This window comes from Stenella coeruleoalba (genome assembly GCF_951394435.1).
Source record: "Stenella coeruleoalba genome assembly, contig: scaffold_55, whole genome shotgun sequence".
In the NCBI taxonomy this organism is placed as follows: Eukaryota; Metazoa; Chordata; class Mammalia; order Artiodactyla; family Delphinidae; genus Stenella; species Stenella coeruleoalba.
Genome location: NW_027646028.1, coordinates 2,027,683 through 2,055,288, shown reverse-complemented (window position 1 = coordinate 2,055,288; position 27,606 = coordinate 2,027,683). Strand labels below are relative to the sequence as shown.

Genomic DNA, 27,606 nt, shown 5'->3' with positions numbered 1-27,606 from the left:
CTTATGGTCCTATAGCTTAGGAAAATTAAAATCAACAAGACACAGCCACCCCAAAGTTTAGGGCTGCTGTGTTTACAAGAACCTCAACTATGGTACAATTTAAATATCCCAGAAAGAGGAAAAGGGATAAAGAAGTTGTGGTACTTATGTACAATGAAATATCACTCAGCAATGAAATCAATATCATCAGGCCCGTAGGAGCATAATGAGTGAATTTAGGTACGATGATTCTAAGGAAATAAGTCACACAGATAAAGAAACTTATCATAAGATATCACTTATAGAGGGAATGTAAACTTGGCTACACATGAACTGAATTACAAAACAGAACAGAGTCTCACATTTAGAAAACAAACATGTTTGCTTAAGGGGAAAGGTGAGTTGGGGTGCTGCATAAATCCAGAGATTGAAATGAGCACAGATACCGTTCCATAAGCCAAATATGTAATAGACAAGACCTACTCCTTGCTCAGCGAAGTGGACTCAACACCCCCTATTCACCGCAGAGGAATATATCTGACTAGTAAGAATCTTAAAATCTATGTATTTATATGTCTCCGTAAGAGAATCAAGTGTGTGTACAGACGCATAAACACAGCAGTGAAAATTAGCTCAACCCCATTATAAAAATAAACTTCAAAAACAAAACAGAAAGACAGTGAAAGAGAGAGAAATTCTTAAATAATTCGTTCAGGCTTGTGATGAAACCTGGATTTACCACATCTACACCCACAGCTGGGTGAGACATAAGGCTGGACACTTGGGGCTGAGAGAATTGGTGAGATTCGGTGAGCAAATGCAGGCTCTTTGAAGTAGTACTGCGTGCTACCCATTCCATGGGTCCCAACTCTCCAGGTTTAAGGGATTCTTCCTACACCTAAAACATGCGTGGGAAACCCAGAGGATGGTCCACAGTGTGATCGGGCAAGGTTTCTAAAACGCATCTCATTATTCGTCCTCTGGTACTCGGGTTCGCCATTCCAGACGCTTTAGTAACAATCTCCCCACTTGGAGAGTCAGTGCTTGTAACCTCCTGTTTGGCACACTCTGCAATTTCTGCGGAGGATGAACGGGAATAGGGAGAACCAATGAGAGACTAGCTGTAGTTGTTTGGACGGGCACATTTCACTCTAATTTCCCACCAAGAAGAAGAATTAACCAAAGGCTCAGCGTGCCACGCTGGAACCAGATTAGGGCCTGAAGCAATCCTGCCGTTTTGCGTCCAGCTCACAAAAAAGCGAGTTGGAAAAAGGAGCTCAGGGTCACTGCAATTCACAAACTTGCAGAGTTATAAAGGACAACTATCGTCCAAAAATATATTGAGGTAAGGCTGTGAAGAGGACTTGAAAGCAAGGCACAATTGCAGGAAACAGATTTCAGGAGGTAGATTGGAATTGCATTTAAAGCATATGAAAAGCGGCAGAACTTCGACAATGATGCACTTGGCCAAAAAATGCATATGCGTTTTTTCCTGAATATATCCAGGAAAAAACGCATACGGCCATTTTTGCCAACCAAGGAAGCGTGCAATGGAAATCCGCACTACAATGAAGTCTCACTTCCCACCGGTTAAATGGGCCATCTGAAAAAAGTGTAAAATCCAGAAAGGCAGGACAGGCCATGGAGAACTGGGAGCCTTGTTATGCTGATGGGCGGGATGTAAATGGCCAACAGCCACTCTGGAGAAGTGTATGGTGTTTCCTGAAACATCTAAAAAACAAAGCTACAGAGACTCGGGCACTTCCACTTATGGTCCTATAGCTTAGGGAAATTAAAATAAAAAAGACACAGCCACCCCAAAGTTTAGGGCTGCTGTGTTTACAAGAACCTCGACAACGGAACAACTTAAATATCCCAGAAAGAGAAAAATGGATAAAGAAGTTGTGGTACTTACATACAATGGAATATCACTCCGCAATGAAATCAATGTCATCAGGCCCGTAGCAGCATAATGAGTGGATTTAGGTTCGATGATTCTGAGTGAAATAAGTCACACAGAAAAAGAAACTAGTCATAAGATAACACTTATAGAGGGAATGTAAACTTGGCTACACATGAACTGAATTACAAAACAGAACAGAGTCTCACATTTAGAAAACCAACTTATGCTTGCTTAAGGGGAAAGGTGAGTTGGGGTGCTGCATAAATCCAGAGATTGAAATGAGCACAGATACCGTTCCATAAGCCAGTAATAGACAAGATATACTCCTTGTTCAACGAAGTGGACTCAACACCCCCTATTCACCGCAGAGGAATATATCTGAGTAGTAAGAATCTTAAAACCTATGTATTTATATGTCTCCGTAAGAGAATCAAGTGTGCATCGAGCGGCATAAACACAGCAGTGCAAATCAGCTAAACCCCATTATAAAAATAAATTTCAAAATCAAAACACAAAGACAGTGAAAGAGAGAGAAATTCTTAAATAACTCGTTCAGGCTTGTGATGAAACCTGGATTTACCACATCTACACCCACAGCTGAGTGAGGCATAAGGCTGGACACTTGGGGCTGTGAGGATTGGTGAGGTTCGGTGAGCAAATGCAGACCCTTTGAAGTAGTACTGCGTGCTACCCATTCCATGGGTCCCAACCCTCCAGGTTTAAGGGATTCTTCCTACAGCTAAAACATGCGTGGGAAACCCAGAGGATGGTCCACAGTGTGATCGGGCAAGGTTTCTAAAACGCATCTCATTATTCATCCTCTGGTACTCGGGTTCGCCATTCCAGACGCTTTACTAACAATCTCCCCACTTGGAGAGTCAGTGCTTGTAACCTCCTGTTTGGCACATCGTTTGGCAGCGATGCACTTGGCCAAAAAGGGCGTATACGTTTTTTCCTGAGTATATTCAGGATAAAATGCATACACACTTTTTGGCCCACCAAGCAAGCGGGAAATTCAAATCTGCACTACAAAGAAGTCTCATCCTAACACGTACACTATCCCTATCCCGCTACCATACCCTAACCTGTACCTGAGACCGTACCCGTTCCCTAACCCTAACCCTTACCCTAAGCTGTACACGAACACTAACCCGTACGCTAACATGTACCCTAACAGTAACACATAGCCATACACTAAACTTTATCCTAACCCTACCCCGTATCCTAACCCTTTCCCTAAACCGTACCATAACCCGTATCCTAATCCTAACCCATCCCCTAACACTAACCCATAACCTAACCCGTACCCTAATCCTAACCCATACACTAACACGTACCCTAACCTTAACCCGTTGTCATACCCTAACCTGCAACCTAATCTGTACCCATTCCCTAACCCTAACCCTTACACTATCCCGTACCATAATCCTAACCTGTACACTAACACTAAACCGTACCCTAACACTTACCCTACTCCTAACCCGTGGTCATACCCTAAACTGTACCCCAAACCATACCCTAACTCTAAACCTTACCCTAAACCGTACCCTAATCCTAACCCGTACACTAACACTAAACTGTACCCTAACACGTACCCTAACCCTAACCCTTTGTTGTTCCCTATCCTGTACCCTAAACTCTACCCCTTCCTTAACACTAAACCTAACCCTAACCCGTACCTAACACTAACCCATACACTAAACCTAACCATAACCCTGAACATAAACCGTACCTGAATCCTAACCCATACCCTAACACTAACCCATACCTTAACCCGTACCCTAACACTAAACCATAGCCATACCCTAAACTGTACCCTAACACTAACCCGTACCATAACCATAACCCTAAACCATACTCTAAGCCATACAATAATCCTAACCCGTACCCTAACCCTAAATCTTACCCTAAACCCTAATCCTTACCCTTAGCTTAATTTTGTTTTTTTGTATTTAAAAAAATATTTTCTTGGGTTAAAACAAACTAGCAGAACAACAAAATAGAGGGCTTCGCTGGTGGTGCGGTGGTTAGAATCTGCCTGCTAATGCAGGGGACACAGGTTCGAGCCCTGGTCTGGGAGGATCCCACATGCCATGGAGCAACTAGGCCCATAAGCCACAACCAGTGAGCCCTCGCATCTGGAGCCTGTGCTCTGCAACAAGAGAGGCCGCAATAGTGAGAGGCCTGCGCACCGAGATCAAGAGTGGCCCCCCACTTGCCACAACTAGAGAAAGCCCTCACACGGAAACTCAGACCCAACACAACAAAAATAAATAAATAAATAATAAACTCCTACCCCCCCCCAAAAAAAGAACACCAAAATAAAACAGAAAGTAACCTGAGTGTCCCTCAAAAAGCTAAGTCTGAAATAGTTGGTACTTCTGTTCTATGGAATGTTATGTAGCCTATAAAAAGTGTGAGAGCTAAATCTGTTTTTCTACAGTGAGAAGCATGATATTCCAGATGTATAGAACACCTGGATAAAATGAGAAATCTACACATTATGCTGGTCGTTTCAGTAAATGGGAAAGGATGGCAAGTGGTAAAATATTATCTTTTCCTTTAATTTTTTAAATTTCACTTGTTACAAAGAACTTCAATTATAATTGTACTTTAAAAAAGTAACAATGGAAATTTAAAAGAAAAAATATATATTGTGTGTTCAGTTACGTTTCATAGAATTATGAAATGCTCCACCCTCTGGCCATTACCTGAAAAAACAGCTTTAAAACCTATGCTAATTGTCACTTCATATGAACAAGTCCTGCAGGGCTGTAAAGGAAACCTGCCTTCATCATGTCTTGCGGGAGGTAAAGGCCAAAGTATTTCAAAATGTGGCACATATTTCAAGAAAACCATTTGAAGAACTAAGCTGTAATAACCGTTTGAAAAATAAAAGGACATGCCTGAAAGCTCAGTTTCAAAGGATTATGAGACACATGCAAATCCAACCACACAGAGGTATCAGCTCACACCATTCAGAATAACCATCAGGAAAGAAACTACAAACGATCAATGCTGAAGAGGTTGTGGAGAAATGCATACCCTTAATTTGAAGTGGGACGTAACCTGGTAAGAGTCACTAATGGGAACAGGGTGGAGGTGCCTTTAAAAGGTAAATATTGAGCTATTATATGATCCAGCAGGCCCACTCCTGGGCCTATAACATAAGAAGACAGAATTGGAAAGACACAGGCAGGCAAATCTGCACTGCAGCAGTATTACAATAGCCAAGACATGGAAGCAACCAAAAGTCCATCAACAGATGAGTGGACAAAGAGGAACTGTTACATGTAGAGATGGAATATTAGCTCGGGAAAAAAGTGAAACAATGCCATTTGCAGCACCATAGATGAGTCTAGAGGTAACCATGCAACTTGTAGTAAGTGAGAAAGCGAAAGACACCTAACGTATATCACTTATAGGTGTTACCTGAAAATTGATAACAATGAAGATATTTCCACAGAGAAAGGCAATCACAGATTCATTGAACAAACTTATGGTTCCCCAAATCGAAAGGTGTGAGGATTGGATACATTACGATATTGGGGTTAACATAGATATAGAAACACATGTGAAATATATAATCACCAAAGACCTACGGAATACCAAGAGAAGACTACTCAACATTGTGTCATAACCTACCTGGGAAAAGGTTCTGAAGAAGAATAGATATATGTATGTGTGTGAAAGAACCACATCTTGCACACCTAGAACAAAAAAAAAAAAAAACATTGTAATCAAATTTGCTGCGATAAAAAATAAAAATTAAATTAAAAATATGAACAAGAAATAATGAGACATAAACTGAAAGGAATTTTTCCTGGCACATCCCATTCTAATTTTCAACCTAGAACAGGACTTCCATTAAGGCTCTGTTGCCCTGGTAACCAGATTTGGTAAAGGAGAAATGCTGCCGCCTTGTGACTGTTTCACACAACAGCAGCTTTAAACCAAGAGGTAATGGTCACTTAATATTCAAAATATGTGCAGCACTGTAAAGGACACCGGGCCTCAAAAATGTCCTGGGGTCGTAATCGACCAGAAAATTCAAAAGACGTCAACATTTCAAGAAGACAATGTCAAGAGGCATATTTTACGCACATTTTGTCTTTTCTTTTTTTTCTCTTTAAAATAAAAGGGAATTGAAAAATGCGCAACATCAGCAATGAATAAAGCCATGCAAATCCAATTACAGAAATGTTCACCTCACAGCCGTCAGAATGTTCTTCAGCAAAAGTCTACAAAGAATAAATGCTGAAGGGGTTTCAGAGAACTGTGTACCCTCCAGCTGCTGGGGGGGATGTAAACTGGTAACAGCCAGTAGTGAGAACATAATGGAGGTGCGTTTAAGGGTAAAAATTGAGCTACCATGTGATCTGGTAGGTCCTTTGATGTGCCTATCACCTGAGCAGAGCAGAATGGAAAAGACACAGACTGGCAATCCTGCACTGCAGGAATATTTAACATAGCCAAGACTTGGAAGAAACCAAAATGTCCATCAACAGAAAAATGCACAAAGAGGAAGTGGTCCATGTAAACAATGGAATATAAGCCATGGAAAACAATGAAACAGTGCCGTTTGCACCACCATATAAGGACCTAGAGATAATCACTCAAATTAAAGAAAGAAAGTGAAAGACAGATATCCTATGACATCACTTCTAGGTGTTACCTAAAAGTTGATACTCATGAACTTATTTCCAAGAGAAGGAAAAGCATGGATTAAGAAAAAAAAATTATGTTTAACCAATGGAAAAGTGTAAGGAATGTGTGAATTAGGATATGAGGGTTAACAGACATGTACTAATACATATGAAATATATAATCACAAAATACCTATGGAATACCAAGAGAGGTCTAGGCAACACTCTGTAATAACCTACATGGTAAAGAATGCAAAGATAAATGACAGATACATTGATATAATGAACGAGATTCTGTACACCTAGGAGAAACAAAATATTTTTATCAAGTTTGCTCTGATAATTAATAAAAATTAAATTTATAAAACAAACAAGAAGTAAGGAGATATAAGCTCTTGGGGATGTGCTCTGGCACATTCCACTCTAATTTGCAGCCTACTAACACGATTTCCAGGAAGGCTCTGCTGCCCAAAAACCCAGAGTTGGAAATGTAGAAATTCTGCTGCCTTGTGGCCGTTTTCCGCAAGAGCGGCGTTAAGCCCACAGCTAATGTTCTCTTAACATTCACAAGGACTCAGGGCTGCAAAGGACACCTGCCCTAAACAACTGTGCTGAGGTAGGGAATGGACAATAAAATTCAAAACTGGCAAATTTTTCAAGACGATAGTATGAAGAGGTAAGTTTGACTCACTCTCTTGTTTAAAAAAAGGAAAATGGGTGAAAGCTCAACCTCAGGAATTATTAGACTCATGCAAATCTAATGTACAAAAAGGTTTCAACTCACACCAGTCGACTGACCATCAGCAAAAGGTCTACAAACAATAAATTCTGAAGGGGTTTTAGAGAACTGTGTACCCTCTAGCTGCTGGTGAGATGTAACGTGGTAAGAGCCAATAATGAGAACAGAAAGGAGCTACGATTAAAAGTAAAAGTTGAGGTACCATTCGATGCAGCAGTCACACCACTGGGCCTCTCACCTGAGAAGACCAGAATCGAGAAGACGCGGGCTGCAAAAGCTGCACTGCAGCCTTATTCACAATAGCCAAGACAGTGAAGCCACCAAAATGTCCATCAACAGATGTATGGATGAAGAAGAAGTGGTCCACGTTCACAATAGAATATTAGCCATGGAAAACAATGAAACACTGCTATTTGAGGTGCCATAGATGAGCTTGGAGATAATCACAGAATATGAGGTAAGTCAGAAAGCAAAAGACCTATATCCTATGATATCACTTATAGGCGTTATCTAATAACTAACACAAATGAACATATTTCCACAGAGAAAGACACTCACAGACTTAGAAATTAAGTATGCTTATCTAAAAGGAAAGGTGGGCAGAATGGATAAATTAAGATTAACGTTACCATACGTATACAAATACATATAATAAACATATATCAAAAAGACGGACCATATAGCAAGGGAGGTCTATGGAACACTGTAATATTTTACATGGGAAGAGGATCTGAACATGAATAGACATATATATTGTACAAATGAACCAGATTGTGTACATCTGGACAAACAATATCTAATCATTACCCCGATTAAATAAATTTTAAAAACCAAGATGTAATGAGACATAAACTTATGGGCGTTCCTCCTGGCACATTCCATTCTAACTTAAAACCTAGGACCACGACTTCCAGAAAGGCTCTGCTGCCCTAGTACCCAGATTTGGGAAAGGACAAATGCTGCCTCCTTGTGGCCGTTTCCCACAACAGCAGCTTTAAACCCAGTGCTAATGGTCACTAAATATTCACCAAACTTGCAGTTCTGTAATGACATCTGCCCTCCAAAAAAATCCTGGGGTCGAATATCCACCAAAAATTCAAAAGAGGGCAACCTTCCAAGAAGACAGCTTCAAGAGATAGATTGTACTCACACTTGATTTTTAACAGAAAGGAAAAAGGCGTGGAAAATGATGAATTTTAGGAATTTTTAAAGTCATGCAAACCCAAATTACAAAAACCTATCAGGTCACAACAGTCAGATTGGCCATTAGCAAAAATGCTGCAAACTATAAATGCTGAAGGGATTGTGGAGAAGTTCGTACCCTCGGCTCTAAGGGAGACATGGTAAGAGCCACTAATGAAAACACAATGGAGGTGCTTTGAAAAGGTAAACATTGAGCTACTAGTCAATCAGTCATACCCACTGCTGGGACTATCACCTGAGAAAATGAGAATCAAAAAGTCACAAGCTGGCAATCTTGCACTCCAGCAATATTTAATATAGCCAACACTTGGAAGCAACGAAAATGTCCCTCAACAGAGCAATGCACCAAGAAGTGGTCCATATACAAAATGGAATATTATTCCGATAAAAATATAAATTAAATTAAAAAAACAAACAAAAGTAAGGAGACATCAGCCTTTGGGGGTTTATCTGGGCACATTCCACTCTAATTTATAACCGAGGAAGACCACCGGCCGGAAGCTCTGTTTCCCTAGTACCAGCATGGGGAACAAAGAAAGGCTGCCGCAATCTGGCCGTTACCTGCAAAAGCAGCTTTAAAGCCTGTGCTAATGGTCACTTCATGTGAACAAGTACTGCAGGGCTGTAAATGAAACCTGCCCTCAAAATGTTTTGAGGGAGGTAATGGCCAATAAATTTCAAAATGTAACACATACTTTAGAAAACACTTTGAAGAGCTAAGCTGTAATCACAGTTTGAAAAATAAAAAGGACATGACTTAAAGCTCAATTTCAAAGGATTATGAGTCATATGCAAATTCAACCACAAAGAGGTATCAGCTCACACCAGTCAGAATATCCATCAGCAAGAAAACTACAAACAATAAATGCTGAAGCCATAAAAAGAAACGAAATTGAGCTATTTGTAATGAGGTGGATAGACCTAGAGTCTGTCATACACAGTGAAGTAAGTCAGAAAGAGAGAGACAAATACCGTATGCTAACACATATACCTGGAATTTAAGGGAAAAAAATGTCATGAAGAACCTAGGGGTAAAACAGGAATAAAGACAGAGATCTACTAGAGAATGGACTTGAGGATATGGGGAGGGGGAAGGGTAAGCTGTGACAAAGGGAGAGAGAGGCATGGACATATATACACTACCAAACGTAAGGTAGATAGCTAGTGGGAAGCAGCAGCATGGCACAGGGAGATCAGCTCGGTGCTTTGTGACCGCCTGGAGGGGAGGGAGGGTGGGAGGGAGGGAGACGCAAGAGGGAAGTGATATGGGAACATATGTATATGTATAACTGATTCATTTTGTTGTAAAGCACAAGCTAGCACACCATTGTAAAGCAATTATACTTCAATAAAGATATTAAAAATAAATAAATAAATAAATGCTGAAGGTGTTGTGGAGAAATGCATACCCTCAACTTTAAGTGGGATGTAACCTGGAAAGAGCCAATAATGAGCACAGAATCGTGGTGCATTTAAACGGTAAACCCCGAGATACCATATGATACAGGATGCCCACTCCTGGGCCTATAACATAAGAAGACAGAATTGTAAAGACACAGGCAGGCAAATGTGCAGTGCAGCAGTATTACAATAGCCAAGACATGGAGGCAACCAAAAAGTCCATCAACAGGTGAGTGGACAAAGAAGAACTGGTACATGTACAGATGGAATATTATCTAGGGAAAAAAATGAAACAATGCCATTTGCAGCACCGTAGATGATTCTAGAGGTAATCAGGCAAATTGTACTAAGTCAGACAGCAAAAGACACATATCCTATAATATCACTTATAGGTGTTAGCTAAAAATTGATACCAATGAAGATATTTCCACAGAGAAAGGCAATCACAGATTCATTAAACAAAGTTATGGTTCACCAAATGGAAAGGTGTGAGGACTGGATACATTAGGATATTGGGGTTAACATAGATATAGAAACACATGTGAAATATATAATCACCAAAGACCTATGGAATACCAAGAGAAGACTACTCAACATTGTGTCACAAGCTACATGAGAAAACGATCTGAAGAAGTATAGATACATGTATATGTGTAAAAGAACAACATCTTACACACCTAGAACAAACAAAACATTTTAATCAAATTTGCTCTGATAAAAAATAAACATTAAAAAAAGAACAAGAAAAAAAAGAGAGAAAAAAAGGGGAAAAAAAGAACGAGAAGTAATGAGACATACACTTAAGGGGCTTTTTGCTGGCACATTGCATTCTAATTTACAACCAGAACACGACTTCCATTAAAGCTCTGTCATCACTAATAAAGCAGCTTTATAAGCAATGTTGAAGGTAGCTTAAAAGAATTCTCACTAATTATTGACAGTAACAAGAAAACAAACAAAAGTAAAAATCTCACGGCAAAAAGTATACATAGAGTAAGGGTAGTAGATCAAACACTTATTAAACTTCTGTAAAGAATAAAAGACAACAGTAGTATTTTTTTTAAAGAGAGGGGCCAAATAAATCAGAACTGAAAGAGATGATGTTACAAGAGCCACCACAGAAATACAAAGTATCCTAAGATACACACAGGGTAACTCAGGGCTCAGACTGGACAGAGCCCACTCTCCATTCCCCTGTACATGACTTACAGGAGCCTCAGGAACTGAGGAGGGGGTCCTTGAGGAGAGGCACAAGATAGAAGATGTTAGGCATTAACATGACTGCATTCATTTTAAACGTGCCTGAACTACATTCACATGAGATGATTTTGTCCTGTTTCTACATCAGCACCTCTAGTCGGAACTGCAGATCTTTGGTTTCACCACCTCTATGACAGCATTAGCTTCACCTGCTGTGGACTGTCTCCTATAGGATTTCTAGAACCACAAAACATCGAAGCTTCACAGGACCCAGAGTCTGTGCGACTCCACTCAGAGTCTCAACTGCATTCAGAGACTCAGAGTCTCAACAGAGACTCCACTCTTGGAGGACACACACAAAGTAGTGTGCACATCAGGACCCAAGGGAAGGAGCAGTCACCCCGTAGGTGAATGATCATACCTAGCTGCTAGTTTTAGAGGGTCTCCTGCAGAGGTGGGGTGTGGCTGCAGCTCACCATGGGGACAACGACACTGACAGCAGAAGTTCTGGGAAATACTCCTTGGCGTGAACTCTCCCAGAGTCCACCATTAGCCCCACCAAGAGCAAGGTAGGCTCCAGTGCTGGGTCGCCTCAGTCCAAACAACCAACAGGGAGGGAACCCAGCCCCATGCATTAGCAGACAAGTGGATTAAACTTTTTATTAAACTTTTATTTAATCCACAGACAAGCAGATTAAAGCTCTGCCCACCAGAACAACACCCAGCTCTACCCACCACCAGTCCCTCGCATAAGGAAGCTTGCACAAGCCTCTCAGATAGACTCAATCACTGGAGAGCAGACAGCAGAAGCAAGAAGAACTACAATTCTGCAGCCTGTGGAAGGAAAACCACATTCACAGAAAGATAGAGAAAATGAAAAGGCAGAGGACTTTATACCAGATCAAGGAACAAGATAAATCCTCAGAAAAACAACGAAATGAAGTGGGGATAGGTAACCTTCCAGTAAAAGAATTCAGAATAATGATAGTGAAGATGATCCAAAACCTTAGAAAAATAATGGAGGCAAAGATCGAGAAGATGCAAGAAATGCTTAACAAAGACCTAGAAGAATTAAGGAACAAACACCTAGAAGAATTAAAGAACAAACAAACAGAGATGAACAATACAATAACTGAAATGAAAAATACACTAGAAGGAATCAGTAGCAGAATAACTGTGACAGAAGAACGGATAAGTGACCTGGAAGACAGAAAGGTGGAAATCACTGCCATGGAACAAAATAAAGAAAAAGAATGAAAATAAATGAAGATAACCTAAGAGACTTCTGGGACAACATTAAATGCAACAACATTCGCATTATAGGGGTCCCAGATGGAGAACAGAGAGAGAAAGGACTCGAGAAAATATCTGAAGAGATTATAGTTGAAAACTTCCCTAGCATGGGAAAAGAAATAGCCACCGAAGTCCACGAAGCGCAGAGAGTCCCAGGCAGGATAAACCAAAGGAGAAAAATGCCGAGACACACAGTAATCAAATTGAAAAAGTTAAAGACAAAGAAAAATTATTGAAAGCAACCAGGGAAAAATGACAACATACAACGGAATTCCCATAAGGTTAACAGCTGATTTCTCAGCAGAAAATCTACAAGCCAGGAGGGAGTGGCATGATAAATTTAACGTGATGAAAGGGAAGAACCTACCACCAAGAGTACTCCACCCAGCAAGTATCTCATTCAGATTTGATGGAGAAATCAAAAGCTTTACAGACAAGCAAAAGCTAAGAGAATTCAGCACCACGAAACCAGCTCTACAACAAATGCTAAAGGAACTTCTCTAAGTGGGAAACACAAGAGAAGAAAAGGACCCACTAAGACAAACCCATAACAATTAAGAAAATAATAATAGGAACATACATATTGATAATTACCTTAAACGTGAATGGATTAAATGCTCCAACCAAATGACACAGGCTCACTGAATGGATACAAAAACAAGATCCATATATATGCTGTCTACAAGAGACCCATTTCAGACCTAGGGACACATACAGACTGAAAGTGAGAGGATGGAAAAATATATTCCATGCAAATGAAAATCAAAAGAAAGCTGGAGTAGCAATACTCATATCAGATAAAATAGATTTTAAAATAAAGAATGTTACAAGAGACAAGGAAGGACACTACATAATGATCAAGGGATCAATCCAAGATATAACAATTATAAATATATATGTACCCAACACAGGAACACCTCAATACATAAGGCAACTGCTAACAGCTATAAAAGAGGAAATCAACAGTAACACAATAATAGCAAGGGACTTTAACACCTCACTTACACCAATGGAGATCATCCAGACAGAAAATTAATAAGGAAACACAAGCTTTAAATGACACAATAGACCAGATAGATTTAATGGATATTTATAGGACATTCCATCCAAAAACAGCAGACTACAAGTTCTTCTCAATGGCACACGGAACATTCTCCGGGATAGATCACATCTTGGGTCACAAATAAAGCCTCAGTAAATTTAAGAAAACTGAAATCATATCAAGCAGCTGTTCCGACCACAATGCTATGAGATTAGAAATCAATTACAGGGAAAGTAACGTAAAAAACAAACACATGGAGGCTAAACAATACATTTCTAAATAACCAAGAGATCACTGAGGAAATCAAAGAGGAAATCAAAAAATACCTAGAGACAAATGACAACAAAAACACGATGATCCAAAACCTATGGGATGCAGCAAAAACAGTTCTAAGAGGGAAGTTTATAGCAATAAAAGCCTACCTCAAGAAACCAGAAAAATCTCAAATAAACAATCTAACCCTACACCTAAAGGAACTAGAGAATGAAGAACAAAACCCAAAGTTAATAGAAGGAAAGAAATCATAAAGATCAGAGCAGAAATAAATGAAATAAAAACAATAGCAAAGATCAATAAAACTAAAAGCTGGTTCTTTGAGAAGATAAACAAAAATGATAAACCTTTAGCCAGACTCAAGTAAAAGAGGGAGAGGACTCAAATCAATAAAATTAGAAATGAAACAGGAGAAGTTGTAACAGACACCACAGAAATACAAAGCATCCTAAGAGACCTCTACAAGCAACTCTATGCCAATAAAATGGACAACCTGGAAGAAATGGACAAATTCTTAGAAAGGTATAACCTTCCAAGACTGAACCGGGAAGAAATAGAAAATATGAACAGACCAATCACAAGTAATGAAATTGAAAGTGTGATTAAAAATCTTCCAACAAACAAAAGTCCAGAACGAGATGGCATCAGAAGTGAATTCTATCAAACATTTAGACAAGAGCTAACACCCAATCTTCTCAAACTCTTCAGAACTTTTCAGGGGAAGGAACACTCCCAAACTCATTATATGAGGCCACAATCACCCTGATACCAAAACCAGACAAAGATACTACAGAAAAAGAAAATTAAAGACCAATATCACTGATTAATATAGATGTAAAAATCCTCAACAAAATACTAGGAAACAGAATTAAACAACACATTAAAAGGATCATGCACCATGATCAGGTGGGGTTTATCCCAGGGATGCAAGAATTCTTCAATATACACAAATCAATCAATGTGATACACCATATTAACAAATTGTAGAATAAAAATATGATCATCCCAATAGATGCAGGAAAAGCTTTTGACAAAATTCAACACCAATTTATGATTAAAAGTCTCCAAAAAGTGGGCATAGAGGGAATCTACCTCAACATAATAAAGGCAGTATATGACAAACCCACAGCAAACATCATTCTCAATAGTGAAAAACTAAAAGCATTTCCTCTAAGATCAGGAACAAGACAAGGATGTCCACTCTCACCACTATTACTCAACATAGTTTTTGGAAGTCCTAGACACAGTAATCAGAGAAGAAAAAGAAATAAAAGGAATACAAATTGGAAAAGAAGAAGTAAAATTGTCACTGTTTGCAAATGACACGATACTACACATAGTGAATCCTAAAGATGCCACCAGAAAACTACCAGAGCTAATCAATGAATTTGGTAAAGTTGCAGGATACAAAATTAATGCACAGAAATCTCTTGCATTCCTATACACTAACAATGAAAGATCAGAAAGAGAAATTAAGGAAACAATCTCATTCACCATTGCAACAAAAAGAATAAAATACGGAGGAATGACCCTACATAAGGAGGTAAAAGACCTGTACTCAGAAAACTATAAGACACTGCTGAAAGAAATCAAAGATGATATAAACATATGGAGGTATAAACCATGTTCTTGGATTAGAAGAATCAATATTGTGAAAATGACTATAGTACCCAAAGCAAGCTACAGATTCAATGCAATCCCTATCAAATACCACTGGCATTTTCTACAGAACTAGAACAAAAAAATCTTAAAATTTGTATGGAGACACAAAAGACCCCGAATAGCCAAAGCAGTCTTGAGGGAAATTAAAAGAGCTGGAGGAATCAGACTTCCTAACTTCAGACTATACTACAAAGCTACATTAATCAAGACTATATGGTACTGGCACAAAAACAGAAATATAGATCAATTGAACAAGATAGAAAGCCCAGAGATAAACCTACGTACCTATGGCTAACTCATCTATGACAAAGGAGGCAAAGATATACAATGAAGAAAAGACAGTCTCTTCAGTAAGTGGTGCTGGGAAAACTGGACAACTACACATGAAAGAATGAAATTAGAACACTCCATAACACCATACACAAAAATAAACTCAAAATGAATTAGAGATCTAAATGTTAGACCAGACACTATAAAATTATTAGAGGAAAACATAGGCAGAACACTCTATGACATAAATCACAGCAAGATCCTTTTTGACCCACCTCCTAGAGAAGTGGAAATAAAAACAAAAATAAACAAATGGGACCTAATGAAACTTCAAAGCTTTTGCACAGCAAAGGAAAACATAAACAAGACGAAAATACAACCCTCAGAATGGGAGAAAATGTTTTCAAATGAAGCAAATGACAAAAGATTAATCTCCAAAATTTACAAGCAGCTCGTGTAGCTCAATATCACAAAAACAAACAACACAATCCAAAAATGGGCAGAAGACCTAAATAGACATTTCTCCAAAGGAGATATACAGATTGCCAATAAACACGTGAAAGGATGCTGAACATCACTAATCATTAGAGAAATGCAAATCAAAACTACAGTGAGGTATCAACTCCCAGCAGTCAGAATGGCAATCATCAAAAAATCTACAAACAATAAATGCTGGAGAGGCATTTACTGGAGAAAAGGGAACGTTCTTGCACTGTTGCTGGGAATGTAAATTGCTATACCCACTAGGGATAACAGTATAGAGGTTCCTGAAAAAACTAAAAATAGAAGTACCATACGACCCAGCAATCCAACTACTGGGCATTTGCCCTGAGAAAACCATAATTCAAAAAGAGTTATATACAACAATGTTCATTGCAGTTCTACTTACAATAGCCAGGACATGGAAGCAACCTAAGTGTCCATCGACAGATAAATGGATAAAGAATATCTGGCACATATATAAATGGAATATTACTCAGCCATAAAAAGAAACAAAACTGAGTTATTTGTAGTGAGGGGGATGGACTTAGAGTCTGTCCTACACAGTGAAGTAAGTCAGAAAGAGAAAAATAAATACCGTGTACTAACAGAGATATATGGAATCTAAAGAAAAAAGTTTATGAAGAACCTAGGGGCAGGACAGGATTAAGGACACAGACATAGAGAAAGGACTTGAGGACACGGGGAGGGGGAAGGGTAAGCTGGGACGAAGTGAGAGAGTGCCATGGACATATATACATTACCAAATGTAACATCGATAGCTACTGGGAAGCAGCCACATAGCACAGGGAGATCAGCTCGGTGCTTTGCGACCACCTAAAGGGGTGGGATGTGGAGGGTGGGAGGGAGATGTAAGAGGGAGGGGATATGGTGATATATGTATATGTATAATTGACTCACTTTGTTATACAGCAGAAACTAACACTCCATTGTAAAGCAATTATACTCCAATAAAGGTGTAAAAGGAAAATAAAAAAGAAAGAAGCCCAGAGATAAACCTACACACCTATGGTCAACTAATCTATGACAAAGTAGGCAAGACTATACAATGGAGAAAAGACAGTGTCTTCAATCAGTGGTGCTGGGAAAAATGGACAGCTACATGTAAAAGAATGAAATTAGAACACCCCCTAACACCATACACAAAAATAAATTCAAAATGGATTAGAGACCTTAATGTAAGACCGGACAGTATAAAACTCTTAGAGGAAAACATAGGAAGAATACTCTAACATAAATCACAGCAAGATCTTTTTTGATCCACCTCCTAGAGTAATGACATAAAAAAGAAAACTAAACAAATGGGACCTAATGAAACGTAAAAGCTTTTGCAAAGCAATGGAAACTACAAACACAAAAAGACAACCCTCAGAATGGGAGAATATATTTGCAACTGAATCAATGGACAAAGGATTAATCTCCAATATATATAAACAGCTGATGCAGCTCAATATTAAAAAAACAAACAACCCAATACAAAAATGGGCAGAAGATCTAAATAGACATTTCTTCCAAAAAGATGTAGAGATGGCCAAGGAGCACATGAAAAGCTGCTCTACATCACTAATTATTAGAGAAATGCAAATCAAAACTACAATGAGGTATCACCTCACACCTGTTAGAATGGGCATCATCAGAAAATCTACAAACAACAAATGCTGGAGAGGGTGTGGAGAAAAGGAACCCTCTTCCACGATTGGTGGGAATGTAAATTGATAGTCACTATGGAGAACAGTATGGAGGTTCCTTAAAAAACTAAAAATAGAATTACCATATGATCCAGCAACCCACTACTGGGCATATACCCAGAGAAAACCATAAATCAAAAAGACACATTCACCACAATGTTCATTGCAGCACTATTTACAATAGCCAGGTAATGGAAGCAACCTAAATGCCCACAGACAGACGAATGGATAAAGATGTGGTACATATATAAAATGGACTATTAGCCATAAAAAGGAATGAAATTGTGTCATTTGTAGAGACGTCGATGGATCTAGAGACTGTCATACAGAGTGGAGTAAGTCAGAGAGAGAAAAACAAATATTGTATATTAACGCATATATGTGGAACCTAGAAAAATGGTACAGATGAACCAGTTTGAAGGGCAGAAATAGAGACACAGATGTAGAGAACAAATGTATGGACACAAAGAGGGGAAAACCATGGGGGGGGGTGGCGGTGGGAGGAGTTGGGAGATTGGGATTGACATGTATACATTTATATGTATAAAATAGATAACCAATAAGAACCTGCTGTATAAAAATAAATAAAATAAAATGAAAAATAAAATTTTTTAAAAAACGGAAAAAAGTTATTCCCTTCACATACATGTATTTATATGAATGAATTATTTCCATGCTTACATCCATAAGTACAAAAAAGAGGAATAAAACCTACCTTGAAACAAAAAAGAAAAAACAAAACAGAACCCACCAGTTATACAGATGAAAACCCTATCAGGGCACTTGCTTCAGTGGTAGACAATTCTGAAGTTGGTCAGAGGTGGGGAATCATCTCGCATGCAGCCAGCAGCCCCCCCGCAAGGAGTGTCCTCATTACAAGCCTGGGGGACTGTGCCGAGGCATCTGTGAGTAAACGTGAGATGAGCCCCAGGCCAGCTGCTGCTGAACTGTTCCCAACCTTCCCAGGTAAAACACCTGAATATGTACAAGGACTTGAAAGCCTAGAGGAAGGGCCATGGAGCCACACGAGTGACAGCATGCCAGCCGACTTGGTGCCTGCAGGCCAGCCAGGATGGTACTGGCCCTGGGTGCTCTTCTGGAAGATTTCCATTTCCCTGCCTGAGATACCCGTCCTGTCCCTGCCCCCACTGCTTTTTTCCTTCCTCACCTCTGCCCAGGGAGAAATTCCAGCAGCAGGTATGGGTGACACATCCTCTTCCTTAGCAGGTGGCAGCCTGGCAACTGCTGCAGAAAGTCCAACAGAGCCCCACTCACACTGGGCCACCCACAAAGCTGTGGCCTCTCACTCCCTCCCACCAGCCCAGCCCCGAGACTGCTGACAGGGCAGAGAAAATGGCGTCAGGCATGGCTGCAGGGGCTCTTGCTGCCTGGAGTGGTATTTATATTGATCTCAACCCAGGCACACCTGGGGAGGGCTGGCCGGCACGGTAAGGCTGCCCAGGTCAGCCAATCATCACCCCTCAGGGGCTCACAGTTGCAGAAAATGGAACTTGCTGAACCGGCCAGGTCCAAGGAACAGGTGTGGGCTCCTGAGAGTCAAGATAGACAAGGGGCTGCAGCTTTGGCTTGTTTTCTAATCATTTTATCTGGCCCATGAGTGGGAGACAACTTCAAGAAAACACTCTCCTAATGAGAGGAACCCAGGAGTCAGGGAGAGGAGGGGTGGGTGGTGGTTGGAGACAGAGGCCTGGTGCCCCGGGTGCAGTGGAAGTCTCTGGAAGACCAGGTGGAGGGAGGCCGTACAGAGTGATGACCAGGGTCACAGACCTGTCGCAGCTGCTGTTTGTTAGTTCAAGTCCTGCTCTGAGGTGCTCTGTGTCAGCTCTGAGTGACAGGTGAGCTGGGGGTGCTCTGCAATGAGGGCTATGTGCATGGTTCCTGTGTGCCCAGCCCTGCCACGGTACCTGCAAGGGTAGCTCTGTATCCGGGGATTGGTCTGACCACGAGAGCCCCATGGGCTGCTGGGGACCTGGTAAAGAATGTCAGGACAGTCAGTGAAGCCACCGAGGATATACCTCCAGCTGCTCCTAATTCCTACACCCTGCTGGTCATTCTACCAACCACCAGGACATGGTATTCTGTATTAGTCTTCAATGATGCCTTCTTTTGTATTCCATTAGTCCCAGAGTCACAAGAAATTTTGGCTTGTGAGTGGCAGGACTCAACATACAACTAAAACAATACTTCCGGGCCGTCTTGCCCCAAGGGTGCAAAAATTCCCACACCGTCTTTGGGGAAAGCTTAGGTAAAGACCTAAAAGTTCTACCTCTGGAAAAGGAAACCCTCCTTCAATACGCAGATGACATTCTGATCGCCAGCCCTACTAAGGAGGCCTCTGAACTACCAAGCCAATAAAGGATAGAAGTCGTCCAAAAAGAAGCTCAAATATCACAGACTGCGGTGACCTGCCTGGGCTTCATTCTCACAGAAGGTCAGAGAAGCCCATCCCAGGAAAGGGAAGAAACCATTTTCAGCCTTACCCCTTTCTAAAACTAGAAGACAGCTTAGGGGTTCCTGGGGAGGCCAGGGTTTGCTGCTTCTGGATCCCTAACTACAGTCTACTAGCTGGGCCTCTATATGAAACACTGAAAGGAAAAGATGATGATCCTTTTGAATAGAATCCAGAAGTGGCCTTTCAAGAATGGAAAGAGCAGTCAATTCAGACCCTTGCCCTGGAACTCCCTAATTTAGCTAAACCCTTTGACCTTTACATTCCCGGTGAAAGGTGAATCGCCATTGGAGAATTAGTGCAAAAACTGGGACCACTTGAAATGGAACAATGCAAGAATGCCATCCAGGTAGGATAAACTATGGTCACCAAGGGGCTTGACCCACTGCCACATCTGGCCAAGATACTGGCGGTATCTAAAAACCTGGAAATCAGCAGCCCAAAAGGCCACCTCCCTCCTAAGGGAAAAGGACCCCACGTGGTGATCCTAACCACCAACCATGCCCTGAAGTTGCAGGGTTCGTTCCGTTGGCACACCGACCTCGAGTGAGGAGGCCTTCCAACTCCAACATCCAGAGAGATAACCGGGGGCAACAGGGCACCATGATGACTCGTGTGAACATCACTTGACCTGGAGTTTTTCTCATAAAACAACAAGAGTGTGTCCCAAAACAGTAGACTACTGCTTGCAGGACTTACTGCACCCAGAGGGGAGCTAATAATCTTGGCGGGGGAACCGTATATCACACTGTCACTATAGAAAAGCCTACAGACACCGTGATGATGGTGGCCAATAAGACCGGCTGGACTCCTGTTTACTTCAAAAGGCTGTTGACTCAGTGGCCATCATGGTCCTTGATCACCACTGACCCTGGACTGTCTGGGAGTTGAGTGGGCAGGGCTCTGACACCTGGTGCTGTTTGTACGTTAATTCAGGGGCCTAATTGAAGAAAGCACAGACTACTGGTCAGAGCATCTAGGCTGGCAGAAACGGTCAGCCTAAGGTGGCCGAACAAATGTGGGGCGGGGTGAAACCGGCCCCCACAACGTCTCTGCACATCTCTTTCCTGGACCCTTAAAGGTCATTAGAATCTATAACACTTCCAATGCTGGTGTTCAGGTGGACGAGCAAGGAGGCAGGGGGCCTGGGGAAAATCAACGTCACCTGGAGGCTGCTGGGGAGAAGTTCTGACCCTCGCCCCTGGGTATGAGGGCTCCCAACTCAGCACTCAGCAGTTACAGAAGAAGGGTCTGCACCCTCAGAACTCCAAGAATGAGCAACGGGACAAAAGGCAGAGGAGGGGTTTGTCCCCAGCAAAGCCCATTAAAAATCCCTGGGAGATAAAAATAGAATCTGTGCAATAAAGTCAAGTCTAACTTTTTTATCCTTTGTGCTTTGTCTAATTTCACGTACTCCTAGGGTCTCGCATGCAGAGGCTCCACACCCGCCACTTCAGACCAGATTTCCTAGTGCAGAATGGCTGGGTCGACACCTCAGCTCCTGGGGCCCAGTGCAGACTCCACGATATAGAGCCTGAGCTGCAGCCAACCCAGCCCTTGAAAGCTCTGTCCCCTCCCTCCCAATGACTCTGACAGGATCTCTACACAGCAGCCCAGCCCACAGCCCACGGGGTAGTGCATGCTCTCACCTCTCCATTCTCTGATCAAAATATAAAGTTTCCTTTGCTTGTGAACCAAACTCAGTCTCGATCTGTTGGCCCCAATGACACTGGGCAGGGGAACACTTGTTGGGGTCCACTCTGGAGGATCAGTAACAGAAATTGAGACTATTGTAACCTCAATGAACAGATGTGTGAGCCAAACTGTAGTTAACATAGAACAGTGTATAAGGCTCGGGTAAAATAAGATGTTTCTAACACTTCCATTTGATATTTCCATCACTTTATTATAAGCAAGTTCAGTGAAAGGGTTTGTCTTATTTGTCAGGTCAATATTAGAGAAACGAAGTGATTTCTTTCCAAGGATGTACATCTAATAATCTTGGTTAAACCTTCAATCTTGTTTTAAATGCTTTTCCATTGAAAATGATACCTCTCTTTCAGCTCCCCCATTTCTGAGAAGTATAAAATCTTATAATTTATTATTACCAAAGGGGAAAGGTGGGAGGAGGGATAAATTAACAGTTTGGGATTAACACATACACACTGCTATGTATAAAATAGATCATCAACAAGGAACTACTGTATAGCACAGGGAACTACACTCAACATTTTGCAATAACCTATAAGGGGAAATAATCTGAAAAAGAATAGATATTTTTATTGACATCATCTATCAATGACAGTTAAAGTGTAGCCTAAGGGAAGCTGGTGGTGAGTGCTTCTGACCCTGAAGACTTCAATCATCTAAAGTTTGGACTCTGCCTACTTCCCAAGGCCCTTAATGAACATATGTGTAGCCGTAGCTTAAAAAATTCCCCAGTTTGGGTTTCGGGGAGACACTGATTTTGAAAAAGCCCTGGTGTTCTCCTTACATGAATGGGACTCTTCCTACTGCTAAAACATGTCTGTCACACCCAGAGGATAGTATACCGTCTGATCGGGAAGAGTTTGGAAAAGGCATCTCATCTCCTCATCTCCTGGTGCTCGGGTTCACCCCTCCAGCGTCTTTACTAACAGTCTCCCCACTTGGAGATGTCAGCACTGTCAACATCCTGTTGCGTACAGTTTGGAATTTGTCCAGAGGATGAAGCGGAAGGATGAGGAACAATGAGAGACAAGTCCTAGGTGTTCAGACAGGCACATGTCACTCTAATTTCCAATCAGGAAGACGAATTGACCAAAGGCTAGGGTTGCCCATGGAAACAGTATAGGGCTTGAGGAAATCCTGCTGCTTTGTGGCCTGTTCCCATAAACACAAGTTGAACAATGGAACTCAGGGGCAGTAAAATTCACGAAACTGCAGAGTTGAAAATATCCATCACTGAAAAATGTCTTGAGGAAAGTCAGAGAAAAGGACTTGTAAGCAAGGGAGAATGGCAGGAAAGGGATTTGAGGAGGTAGAAAGGACTCGCCATTAAGCACAAGAAAAGGAGCTGAACATTGCCAACATTGCAGTTGGCCAAAAAGGGTGTATGCGTTTTTTTCTGTATATATTCAAGAAAAGGGCATACACTTTTTTAGCCAACCAAACAGGTGGGCACTGGAAATCAATACTACAAAAGATATCACTTCGCATCAGTCACAAGAGCCATCCTCATAAAGCGTAAACAACAGAAATGCAGGACAGGGCAATGAGAAGAGGGAGCCCTGTGAGACTTATAGTGGAAATGTATATTGCCAACGGCCATTCTGGAGAAGTATATTGTGTTTACTAAAGCATCTAAAAAATGAGCTACAGAGCATAGGGCACTTGCACTCATGGGCGTATATCTTGGGAAAAACAAAAATCGAGAGGACACAGGCACCCCAATGTTTACCCCCTCTCTGTTTAAAAGATCCTCGACTAGGATATAACTTAAATGTCTCTGGAGGGAAAAAATGGATAGAGATGAGGTACTTATGTAGAGTGGAATATTACTCAGCCTGGAAATCAATGAAATATGGCCAGTTGTAACAACTCTGGAGGAGTTACGTATGATCATTCTAAGTGACAGAATTCAAAAAGAAAAAGACACATATCATAAGATATCACTTAAAGGTGGAATCCAAAATAGCTACACATGAAATAAATTACAAAACAAAAACATAGTCAAATATGTAGAAAACACGCATAAGGCTGCTAAACGGGAAAGGTGGGGAGGGGTGAGGCATCATCCAGGAGGTTGAAATTAGCAAAGATACCATTCCAAATACCAAACTGATAATCAACAAGGCCTACACGGTAGCTAAAAGAACTACACTCAGCACACTCAAGTCACCGGAAAAGAATATATACGACTGGTAAGAATCTGAAAAAGAATTTACTGATGTCTCTCTGTACGTGAATCAAGTGGATGTACAGCAGCAAGAAACAGAGCTTTGAAAATCAGCTGTAACCAATATAGTAATAAATTGAAAAAAATAAACGACAGAGAGACAGAGAAAACCTCTTACAACTTTTCCTCAGGGACGGTGATGCAACATGGATTGAACACGTCTAGACCCACAGCAGGATGAGACATAAGGCTGGAAACTGTTCGCGCTAAGAGAAATGTGAGCTTGGGTGAGGAAATGCACACCCTTTAAAGTAATACTACCTGGTGCCCATTCAATGGGTCCCAAATCTGCAGGTTCAAGGGATCTTCCTACAGCTAAAACATGCATGGAAAACCCAGAGGACTGTACACCATGTGATCGGGAGATGTGTCTAAAATGCAGCTCATTTATCCTCTCCTGGTGCTCCTGTTCACCATTCCAGCCACGTTACTTAGAATCTCCCCACTTGGAGAATCAGCACATTTCAACTTCTGTTTCACACATTTTGCAAATTGTGAGGAGGATGAACGGGAAGAGGGGGAACCAATGAGAGAATAGTTGTAGGGGTTTGGACGGGCACATATCACTCTAATTTCCCATTAAGAATAAGAATTAAAAAAAGGCTCAGCCCACCTCGCTGGAGCCAAAATAGGGCCTGAAGCAATCCTGCGGGTTTGAGGCCAGCTCACAAAAGAGCAACTTAAAAAATGGAGCTCAGGGTCACTGCAATTCACAAACCTGCAGAGTTATAAATGAAAACTAACGTCCAAAATTATGTTGAGGTAAGGCAAAGAAGAGGATCTGAATGCAAGACAGAATTGCAAGAAACAGATTTCAAGAGATAGATTGGACTCGTCTTTAAAGCACATGAAAAGCGGCAGAATTTCGACAATGATGCAGTTGGCCCAAAAGGGCGTATGCGTTTTTTCCTGATTATATCCAGGAAAAAACGCATATGCACCTTATGGGCAAGGAACCAAGCAAGCAATGCAAATGTGCACAACAAAGAAGTCTCACTTCCCACCGGTCAAAAGGGCCATCCTAAAAAATTGTAAAAACCAGAAATGCAGGACAGGCCATGGAGAACAGGGAGCCTTTATACGCTGATGGGCAGTGTGTGAACTGCCGAGAGCCACTCTGGAGGAGTGTATGGTGGTTCCTAAATCATCTAAAAAACAGAGCTACAGAGCATAGGACACTTCCAATCATGGGAGTATATCTAGGGAAGTCTAAAAATCAACAAGACACAAGCACACCACAGTTTAGGGCTACTCTGTTTACAAGAACCTCAACTTCAGTACACCTTAAATATCCCAGGAAAGAGAACAATGGATAAAGAAGATGTGGTACTTATGTACAATGGAATATCTCTTCACCATGAAATCAATGTAATAAGGCTAGTAGAAGGATAAAGAGTGGATTTAGGTCCGATAATACTACTTGAAATAAGTCAAACAGAAAAAGAAACATATCATAAGATATCACTTATAGAGGGAGGGTAAATATGGCTGCACAAGAAATGAATTACAGAACAGAACAGTGTCTCACATTTAGAAAACACACTTATGTCAGCTTAAGGGGAAAGGAGAGGTGGGGTGATGCATAAAACCAGAGTTTGAAATTAGCACAGATACCGTTCAATAAACCAAATAGGTATTAGACAAGATCTACACCTTGCTCAATGAACTGGCCTCAACACACCCTATACACCGCAGAGAAATATATCTGAGTAATAAGAATCTTAAAACCCATGTATTGATATATCTCCATAAGGGAATCAAGTGTGTGCAGAGCGGCACAAACACAGCAGTGAAGATGAGCTAAACCCCATTATAGAAATAAATTTTAAAAACAAAACGCAGAAACAATGAAAGAGAGAAAAATTCTTACAAAATTCGCTCAGGGGCTGTGATGCAACCTGGATTGACCACATATAAACCCACAGCTGGATAAGACATAAGGCTGGACACTTGGGGCTGAGAGGATTGGTGAGCTTTGGTGAGCAACTGCCAAAAGTTTAATGCAATACTTCATGCTACTCATTCCAAGGGTCCCAACACTCCAGGTTGAAGGGAATCTTCCTACAGCTAAACCATGCTTGGGAAACCCAGCGACTGGTATACCATATGATCAGGAAAGGTTTCTAAAACACACCTCATTGTTCCTCTCCTGGGGCTCCGGATCGACATTCCAGCCGCTTTACTAACAACAACCTCACATGGAGAGTCAATGCCTTTAAGTCCCAGTATCGCACAGTCTGCAGATAGTGCGGAGGATGAATGGGTTAGGGGGAACCAGTGAGAAACTAATGTAGTGGTTTCAATGGGCACATGTCACTCTAATTTCACATCAGTAAGAAGAATTAACCAAAAGCACAGCAAGGTGTCCCACAAGAACAATAGGGCCTGAAGGAATCCTGCGGTTATGAGGCAAGATCACAAAAATAAGAGCTGAAAAATGGAGCTCAGGGCCACTGCAATTCAAAAACGTGCAGAGTTATAAAGGCCAACAATTTTCAAAAAGGATATTGAGGAAAGGCTATGAAGAGGCATTGAAAGAAAGGCAGAATTGCAGGAAACCGATTTCAGGAGGTAGACTGGAATTGCATTGAAAGCATAGGAAATGAGGCAGAACGTCGACAATGATGCACTTGGCCAAAAAGGGCGTATGTGTTTTTTCCTGAATATATTCAGAAAAAAACGCATATGCACTTTTTGTACAACCAAGCAAGCTTGCAAAGGAAATCTGCACTACAATGAAGTCTCACTTCCCACTGGTTAAAAGGGCCATCTGAGAAAAGTGTAAAATCCAGAAAGGCAGGACAGGCCATGGAGAACTGGGAGCCTTGTTATGCTGATGGGCGGGATGTAAATTGCCAACAGCCACTCGGGGAGAACTGTATGGTGTTTCCTGAAACATCTAAAAAACAAAACAACAGAGCCTAGGGCACTTCCACTTATGGTCCTATAGCTTAGGGAAATTAAAATCAAAAAGACACAGCCACCCCAAAGTTTGGGACAGCTCTGTTTACAAGAACCTCATTTACGGTAAAAGTTCAATATCGCAGAAAGTGAAAAATGGATAAAGAAGTTGTGGTACTTACGTAGAATGCAATATCACTCAACAATGAAATCTATGTCATCAGGCCCGTAGCAGCATAATGAGTGGATTCAGGTATGATAATTCTAACTGAAATAAGTCACACAGAAAAAGAAACATCATAAGATATCACTAATACACGGAATGGAAACTTGGCTACACAGGAACTGGATTGCAAAACAGAACAGGGTCTCAAATTTAGAAAACCAACTTATGCTTGCTTAAGAGGAAAGGTGAGTTGGGGTGCTGCATAAAACCAGGGATTGAAATGAGCACAGATAAATTTCCTTAAGCCAAATATGGAATGGACAAGAGCTACT

The 27,606-nt window shown here is 41.0% G+C and overlaps 1 long non-coding RNA gene across 1 annotated transcript; it reads right to left on the bottom strand.

Annotated features, from left to right (window-relative positions):
- On the bottom strand, nt 1-27,376 carry LOC307181382. Its single transcript, XR_013826619.1, has 3 exons — nt 27,291-27,376; nt 5,528-5,592; nt 1-1,976 (listed from the first exon to the last, which is right to left on the bottom strand). It is a non-coding gene; the product is annotated as an uncharacterized lncRNA (long non-coding RNA).
- Between the last annotated feature and the right edge of the window lie 230 nt (nt 27,377-27,606).